The sequence below is a fragment of the Triticum dicoccoides genome, chromosome 2B (assembly GCF_002162155.2).
Source record: "Triticum dicoccoides isolate Atlit2015 ecotype Zavitan chromosome 2B, WEW_v2.0, whole genome shotgun sequence".
Classification (NCBI taxonomy): Eukaryota; Viridiplantae; Streptophyta; class Magnoliopsida; order Poales; family Poaceae; genus Triticum; species Triticum dicoccoides.
In genome coordinates, this window is record NC_041383.1 from 384,385,514 (window position 1) to 384,395,200 (window position 9,687).

General features: G+C 42.7%; 1 pseudogene; it reads left to right on the plus strand.

The window, feature by feature from the left end:
• The first annotated feature begins 541 nt into the window (after positions 1 to 541).
• Positions 542 to 3,271, plus strand: LOC119360894 (annotated as a pseudogene).
• The last annotated feature ends 6,416 nt before the right edge of the window (positions 3,272 to 9,687 follow it).

Here is a 9,687-nt window from a genome sequence, read left to right on the forward strand (position 1 = left end):
GTTCTGGAGTGCGAACAGCTTTGTGGGTGATGGCTAACTTCTGACACATGCCTTCAATCAATACCAACCTATCTTGAAGTAGCGGTTTCCTCAAATGTGGGTTGCCGAGATTCCTAGCGGGTGGTCTCGATCGCTGCTATATGCAATTTCTGGGTCCTGTGTTTTTGCTGACCCGACCTCTTTTCAGCGAGTGGGTATGTGAAACATGCATGCACTTTTTCCTAAATCTGACTGTATCAATAAGTTCAGTCCCATAAATAAATAGAGTTTCCGACCTTTGGGAGGAATTCCCCTTAATAGTTAATAGCTAGTTGTCTAGTTGGAATGGCAGTACGTAACATTCAGTGATGAGTAGTTCATAATGTTGGTCTTATTCCACCTACATGTCGGTAAACAAAGTAATATATTCTCCGACCCAGGGGAGGAATTCTACAAATAGCAAGGCAGTATTGACTATCTTCCAGTCAAGGGTTTGGAAGAAAGCACATCAACCAAGAGAATCGATCAATTCCTTTGTGTTTATTTGCCTAACCACCCGTAAATGACATTGCAGAAAGATATCGGCCTATACTGTGAGATTTCTTAGGGGTTCTACTGTCAGCGAGTGCACTATTATTTACTTCACCGCGTACTTAAAGAATTGTTGGTAGCAAAGAATAGCACCTGATAGAAAGGATGCTAACCAAGCCTCTTCTGTTTAAGCAAGGCTAAGCCAGAATAAGGGGTACAGTAGGCTGGTGACCCTGACGATAGCACTAAGACTGCCTCGGGAATCTCCTCAATCATAGAAGAGTGCCTCGGGAATTGAATAAAAGCACTGATATCCATATAATCCTACAATTATGCTCTATTCTCTTGAAGAGAAGACACTTGAACTTCGTCATGTGCTATTGATCCTTTTGAACCTAAATTCACATTGGCTCTTTTTGGCATACAGCTTTTGTTTTTCTGTGAAAGTCCTCCTTCTGTGACGATTTGTAGAGTTCCAATTATAATATATTTAAGGCACGCTATTTCTTCAGGATTAGCTCTGCAAAGTTCAGGTTTAGTCAGAAATAATGAATATCTTTATTTCTTGAACGAAGATATGATTATTTTGCTGTATAATTATTTACCTTAATATGACTTTATTGATGTAAATGCCACTTCATCTGATTATTGAACAAAGTAGTTTCGTTAGAAGCAAACTACTTCTGTGATGATAGTAATAGATTTGGATTGCTATCGATTAAGACCTCCTTTCTGATCACTCTCCCGCCGGAGATTCAAGACCCCCAGGTCTAGCTCATTTAGCAGGGCTAAACTTCTATCTGAGTCTTTACGAGCAGGATCCGGGATGGGTTACGTTCATTCAGAACGAGCTTAATCACAATACCCCCCTGGAAGACATACCTGGGCGGCTTAAGCTCTTCCTAACGGAAGAAAATCTCTCTTCTATGCGACAAGATGTCATTCAGGAGTGTGTGGCACTTTATCAAAGAGTAGGGCCTTATCTACCGATCGAGCCCTACTTGGTCGATGAAGCGCTTCGTTCCTATCTGGACCGTATTCACGCAACTGATTCTTTCACTATTCTCCAAGCGTCTTATCAAGATCTGCGGGAGAATGAGGGAGGATCCGTTTTCATTCGAAATGTTGTTTCCCACAACCGGGATCTCCTTGAGGCAGAAAGCTTCGCAAGGAGGTACCTGAAAGTGGAACAGAGGATTCGGTGGGAAGAAATCCCCAAGAGCAAGGCAAGTCTCGAAAGATCTGAGCACAAGCATGCTCTCAACTTGTTTAAGTCGGAGGATCTTAGAAGGGAATTAGAAGAAAAAAATAGCAGGGTAGCTCAGTAATTCTGATTCTTTTCTCTTCCAGCCCCCCGGCCCCTCTTTGATAAGGAAAGTTTTCATTTCTAAAATTAAAAATGACAAATATGGTTCGATGGCTCTTCTCTACTAACCACAAGGATATTGGGACTCTCTATTTCATCTTCGGTGCCATTGCAGGAGTGATGGGCACATGCTTCTCCGTACTGATTCGTATGGAATTAGCCCGACCCGGCGATCAAATTCTTGGTGGGAATCATCAACTTTATAATGTTTTAATAATGGCTCACGCTTTTTTAATGATCTTTTTTATGGTTATGCCGGCGATGATAGGTGGATTTGGTAATTGGTTTGTTCCGATTCTGATAGGTGCACCTGACATGGCATTTCCACGATTAAATAATATATCATTCTGGTTGTTGCCACCAAGTCTCTTGCTCCTATTAAGCTCAGACTTAGTAGAAGTGGGCAGCGGCACTAGGTGGACAGTCTATCCGCCCTTAAGTGGTATTACCAGCCATTCTGGAGGAGCAGTTGATTTAGCAATTTTTAGTCTTCATCTATCAGGTATTTCATCAATTTTAGGTTCTATCAATTTTATAACAACTATCTTCAACATGCGTGGACCTAGAATGACTATGCATAGATTACCACTTTTTGTGTGGTCCGTTCTAGTGACAGCATTCCTACTTTTATTATCACTTCCGGTACTGGCGGGGGCAATTACAATGTTATTAACCGACCGAAACTTTAATACAACCTTTTTTGATCCTTAGGAGTGGGAGACCCAATATTATACCAGCATCTCTTTTGGTTCTTCGGTCATCCAGGTGTATATTCTCATTCTGCCTGGATTTCGTATTATTAGTCATATCATATCGACCTTTTCAAGAAAACCGGTCTTCGGGTATCTAGGCATGGTTGATGCCATGATAAGTATAAGTGTTCTTGGATTTCTAGTTTGGGCTCATCATATGTTTACTGTGGGCTTAGACGTTGATACACGTGCCTACTTCACCGCAGCTACCATGATCATAGTTGTGCCCACAGGAATCAAAATCTTTAGTTGGATCGCTACCATGTGGGGAGGTTCGATACAATACAAAACACCCATGTTATTTGATGTAGGGTTCATCTTTTTGTTCACCATAGGAGGGCTCACTGGAATAGTTCTAGCAAACTCTGGGCTAGACATTGCTCTACATGATACTTATTATGTGGTTGCACATTTCCATTATGTACTTTCTATGGGAGCCGTTTTTGCTTTATTTGCTGGATTTTACTATTGGGTGGGTAAAATCTTTGGTCGGACATATCCTGAAACTTTAGGCCAAATCCATTTTTGGATCACTTTTTCGGGGTTAATCTAACCTTCTTTCCCATGCATTTCTTAGGGCTTTCGGGTATGCCACGTCGCATTCCAGATTATCCAGATGCTTACGCCAGATGGAATGCTCTGAGCAGTTTCGGTTCTTATATATCTGTAGTTGGGATTCATTGTTTCTTCGTAGTTGTCGCGATCACTTCAAGCAGTGGAAAGAACCAAAAATGTGCGGAAAGTCCTTGGGCTATTGAACAGAATCCAACCACACTAGAATGGTTGGTACAAAGCCCTCCGGCCAGAATCTGGAGAAGAACAAAAAAAGAATGGTTCCGCTTACTCACAACTCAGAGGGGATGCCGCTTACTACTCAAATCGTTTCTTGTTTGGGTTGCGAAGGCCATAGCAAATACCTTCATTCCGGGTGGGGCCTTTGCAGTAGGATTAGTTATTATTACCTTACTTTTTTCCTGTTCGACGACTACAGCAGCGGATCCCTCGGATTGGATGACTGGCGATCTAGATGAAAGAATTCTCCGTGCCACGAAGAAATCTATCAATAAGATAAGGGGCGAAGTGGATACGCTGGCTTCCCAGGTAGTGGAGAAGGCCCACGTTTTCCATCTGCAGCTTCCGGGGTCCACTAAGGACCAAACTGACTGCACCCGTTCCATCTTAGAATGGGATCTTGATGCTATCTATCTCAGTCAATGACTGGAAAAAAATCAAAAGATGGAAAAAGCCCCAGGAGCTGGATAACCCCAATAGCCAGCTCTCGATGCTAATTATAGATCAAGTAAGCAAACTCTTCCCATAAATCTTCCCAATCCCCAATATGAAAAAAGAAATGTGAGAATAAAGAACAAATAAGATGTTTACCTTTTTATTTTTATTTTTTATTGATCGTAGTGTAGGATTCATTAATCCAATAGTGAATTCCAGGCCTCCACGCCAGGTAGCTTTGGTTTTATTACTTCTGGTTGGAGGGAAAGGGGAGTGGGTATGTGGGCTTCTTTCACTTGTGCAAAGGTTATCACTTCTCTATGGAGTGTTTTTATTAATAACAGATATATTTAAAAGGTTGAATGAAAAAAGAAATCGCCCCATGGCATGGCGAGATTTTACTTACCTATAAATAGTTCAGAGATTGGAGTTGAGGATGGGAGCGGTAATGATACCGCCAGCCAGGAATAAGTACCTATCCCTCTTATACTTAATAAAAGAGAAGAGAAGCTGGTGTTGAGAAATGAGAAGTGGGCTATATCCCCGGGGACTTTTTAAAAGCAGCTGAAAGGAAATGCTGCTTCCTTTCTATACGCTAATTCTTGCTTTGAAGAGATGTTCCAGACAAGGCATTCTTAAGTCCCACCTCACCTATATCCAACTTTAGGTATTCCATTGTTTCTAGTATAATAAGCAGGTTTAAGCCCTGGAAGACATGAGTCACTAAAGTGCTGTTAACTAGATCGCGAAAGATGTGCCAAAGAGGTTTTCCAGCACATGGAATAGCACTCGCAGGGGCATCCTATCAGTCGCCAGGACATGCACATTTGAAAGAATTCCCACACACAATGGGAGCCGTTTCAACCATTTCTGCTCTACATTGCAAACTAGGGGGTATAAGCTACCAAACCCCTGGCTAAGAATCTATATCATACCGAGCAATCATTCCGTCTTCTTGAGAAGAAAGAATGCATGAATCCTCGCTTTGAGCTCACCTACGAGTGCACCTAACAAGGTTTTCCAGACCTAATAAACGTTCATTGCAAAGAAATGTTGACCTCTGATTTACAAAGGATCAACCATAGTTTAAGAAAAAAAAGTGCACACCGGCATTATGCCTCGTAAAGCTACCCCCATTCATAGCTTTATTCACTGTCTGCTCGAATAGCTTCATTTCAATGTTAGGATGACCCGCAAGGTCGTCTAAAATAGCTTCCACCTATCTAGTTTCCATGTGGCATGCCAACCACAATCACTTCATCCCTTGGCTTCTTTATCATAGATGCCTACCTCTTCAGATCAAGGACCAAAGACTACAGGAGCTCAAAGTTATTGTAGCACACTTCCATCTAGGAGATGCATGTTAAGCTATCCCTTGGATTATAGCCTAGGAGATCGATTGGCGGGCCTTGTTCTATGAAAAGAGTATCCTTATGGTTTAGGAACCCCAACATCTATTCAAAAGTATGATGCACCCCTCGGTTTACCAACATTTCCATTCAATCTCATTTAGATTCTATTAACTAACAAGCCGGGATCCAATTCCATTTCAACCGCTGAGGTCATTAACGAACTAGAAAAGAGCTAAGGAACTATTTCCAGGTACCTAATCGGGTGCTGAATGAACTACTACTTCAATATGTCATTGCAATTTCAAATGGGTTTCGATGGCACTCAAGCAGCCTCACTACTTCGATCTCAGTAACCTAATGATCTTCCCAAACCAACTCATTCTCGGAAGGAGACATGGCCAAGGGTGAACAAGATATGATGGCTTAGAATCTCTATTCCTACAAAATAACATGATTCACATGCTCAATACCCAGGACGGTGGTTCCTCCCGTCTGGCAGGTCTAAGAATACAACCCCTACGACACAGTTGAAACCAATTGTCTCTCACTTCAAAGATGGACCCTCTGTTCCTTTGAAATGCCTTTGATACATCAATTCTGCACTTTTGAAAGTGAAGATCTAGGTCCAAGAGGAATGAAATGAGCATACCAGGAGTTGTCTATTGACATGTCATATGAAGAATACTTATTTTTAGAGAGTGCCTCCAGGTTCTCTAGTAGCTATATCAAACCACAACTCTATACTAGCCAAGAGGCTTCGTACTAACCAACACACCAGGATTCAAAGATGCAAAAAGAAAAAGGAAGATAATACCACTGCTGTAGATGCACGCCCTTCTCTTAGTTGAGAAGAACACAGGTAAGAAAGTCTAGAAAGTTCTGAGACTGGGGTAGGTGAATCCATTGACCTTGACGTAGGGCTTTCCCCTCCACCCGATGGTGATTGACTTACTGAAGACCGGCCCTAAGCCATTAATGAATTGAGCCTGGTGAACCATTGATATAGCACTCTGCAGGGCGGAGGCTATGCTTATCACGATAGCGTCGCGTCGGTCGATATCGCAGAGTCTAATTTCCTAACTCGGATTTGAACTCGGTGGGTTCCAGCAGCTAGCCTACACTGGAGAAGAACCACAACCTGTGCCGTCTTGTTCTCAGCGGTGAGCAGTCTCTTTTTCAGTTCATTACCAAGGAGCTACAGATGACACTGATCTAATCTCAAATTAGTCTAGCTGCCATGATCTTCCTGGTTGACTGAGCAACTTACATTCAAGGAAAGTGTGGTAAGGCGGGTAGCCTTGCACTGGTCGTTATCCCCGGGGGATGATTTTACTCGATAGGATCGTGGCACTTCGAAAGCTAGTTTATCGAATGTTTGTCGAAGCAACTGTCGTACGCGCTGAGAGTTCACTGGTCAAGCTATGTCAATTCAAAACGGCCTAAGTTTGAATGCAATTCTAGATCTGAAATAGGATCAGTTTCCATACTTCTTTCTTTTTCAGAAAGTAAGGTCTGCCGGTTTGCAACTCCGAAGCTGAAAAGGAAAAGTAACGTTAGCCGGTTTCCAGTTCCAGTTTGTTACCTGACTGCTGCGCCTTAACGCGAAAAGATAGGAAAAGTGCCTATCTTTTTTATCGGTTCCAGTTCCTTGCACTTTCAATAGGGTCCTACTTAGTTTTTTATGGAACGCGTTTTCAGGCGGATTCGTTTAGTAAAAGAGGCCTTGTGGTACCTAATATTTCCCTTGTTAAAACAAGGCTTCGATAGGTAGGGTCTCGAAGGGGCCTCCCTCGTTCTTGCTCATAAAACAAGTCTCTCCTTCGGTTTTGCTTTTTTTTGGCTTCCTTAATTTGATGAAATCAAGCTGTTCGACCACAGATAGGATCGGTCGCTCGGGAAAACCCACTGTTTCCAGCCCTTCTCTGAACAGGGAAATCTACTTGGAAAAGCTCCTTGTTGCTAGTTTGGTAAATAAAGAAAGAGTGTCCGACCCTTGGGAGGACTTCCATTTAATAGCAAAGCAGTTCTATTCCTTGCCCGGAATGCTAATGTTCGATTCTGAATGCATTAGGCAGAGCCCTTGTTTGGTATTAAAAAAGGAGTCCAACAAGGACTTGGAGCCTGATTGTGAAGGATCATACGTCAGGTCTCGCAAATCGGCCAAATAGGCCTCCTTTTTGGAGTGAACAAGCCTTTTCCCTTTGATCCCTCATGTGATCAAATCAAGTCCATCTACTTGAAAGCGAAGTACTTCAGCGAGTAGTAGTTCATAATGTTGGTCTTATTCAAGGTAGTTTTTAAAAACCTAGCAATACCATTAAGAACAAGGTCGACGAGGAGTGACCGAACACTTGAGGGAACGAACGAGGAAGACCGATCCCAAATAAATAGAGTTTCCGATGTTAGGAGGAATTACCTTTAATAGGGAAAGCTTAGATCGGTACCTCTGGCATAGGTACCTTGCCTAAGCGCCCTGGGCGACCGGACTCGACAAGGGTAAGATCCCAAATCTGTTCCTTTCCTGTTGTAAAGTCTGCACCCTTAGAGGTTGCATCCCTTTATGCATGAGCCTTGTTAGTGCATGTCTCACTCCCTTGAGACATGCTCAGTCCTATGTTAGGGAACCAAAGGGTGTAATTAGCTTCCCCCTCTATTCCCGACCATCATATGGACGAGGGCTCCTCTCCCTCTGCTCTGCTTCCTGGAAAGGTATATGTATACTTAAATTAGGAATTGAAAATGCTTGGGCTTGCCTTATTCTCTCATTTAAGTCCTTCAATTCCCTTATCCGGAATGGAGAGGGATGTTGTTGAAGGGAAGGCACCGAGGTAGAGCGTTCCTCAGAACATAGGAGAACAGGACCCACGAATCAGCTCTAGTCAGGAAAGCCAGGGCTCTTACCCATGAAGGGATAAGAGCTCAGAGCCCTGGCTTTCCTGACTAGAGCTGATTCGTGGGTCCTCTTCTCCTACGTTCTTTGTTCGGTAGGATATTTTGCACTTTCATATTCTAGGTCCTCATTTGAGTGTTCTTTTGCTCTGTTGGTGGGGCATAAACTCAAAAATAGTTTTTGTTTTTTCTTTAAATAATAGTAAAAGTATGCATTCAAGTAGTAGCTTTTTCTAAATAGTCGAGTAAAGTCGAGTAGGGCTGGCAACAAGGACTAGGAAGATACATGCTAGTTTGTTTTTTTAGGGGAAGGCTTTATGCAAGATATGCATGTGAGTAGGTCAGTATATGCGTATTTGCCAATAGAGGAAAATACTTAGTAAGTAGGCTTGCTTTTTCGTAGGGATAGGTAGCTTGACAAGGGATGCCTCGGATAGCACATAGGAAAAGTATAGAAGGAAAGGCGGCGGGAAAGTAGCCATGGTCAAGGTAAACAAGTACTAGGTCTTCTCTTTCCGAAGCAAGTCAAGGACAACTAGGTCAGTCTGGGGGGGGGAATCCTCTAGATCGAGACTTCTCTCCCACAGACTAAACCGATTAATAAACAATTTACAGAGTATTCTTGCATTCCTATTTGGTCTGCATCTCTCCTATCAAAACTATAATATAACCTTAATGGAAGGGCCCTGGTTCTGCCTTGCCAAACCGACAAATCCATAAATTGTAGATGAATTCGTCGGGCTTAACGTGTGATTTCGTTATAAGTGAACAGGCATCATCGTCCAACCGTGTCGAGTTGGGATTGGAGGAGAGAGCTCGAATGGATAGGTCCAGTGAGGCAGGTGTGGAGCACGAAGGATTAAGAAGGTCCTCTTTATTTCCGGAATCAACAAGAAAGACTTAGCAGGCCAAATAAAGTAACCATTTACCCCTCCCGAGTCTATCATATCCATAGTTTCAGTGGGTATCGAACTGCGAAGCGAGGAAGCTATTTCAATTGAACGGGCTTACTTTCTTACTTGGTTCTTTTGTAGAACAACCTTGGTATGAAGCTAGACGATTCAAACTATATAAGTATAAGCAATTCAAACTAGACATTTCGACCTTCATCCCACCCGATAAATAATAAGCAAAGAGCTCGTAAGTCGGGCATAGAGAAAGCGACTCCTGAGATTGAGGGGGATAGTATACTATATATATCCTAGCGCATATATGAAACGATAGCTGGTTTTCTACCGGGGGGGGGGGGCTTTCGATTGTCATTTTTACAATTAGTAGTTCTTGCTTTCATATTCCCATATATAGTTATCATTTTTTCTGCGCTTTCATAAACTCATAGTTAGTGTAGTTTGGTGTAGTCTTTGTGGCCGGCCGGGACGAACTGGATTCGAACCAGATAAGAGCCGTGCGTTCCTTTCTTTCCAAGCATCCCTTTGATTTCGCAGTTCAAGAAGAGAGGCAACCTCTATCTCTGTCTCTACATCTGCGGGTCGGTAGGCCGGCCAACTAACTCTTCAAATGAAGCAAGCCCTTTATCTTTATAACGAAAAAGAGAATGATGATGATGGCTACCATACCATTCATTCCTCCT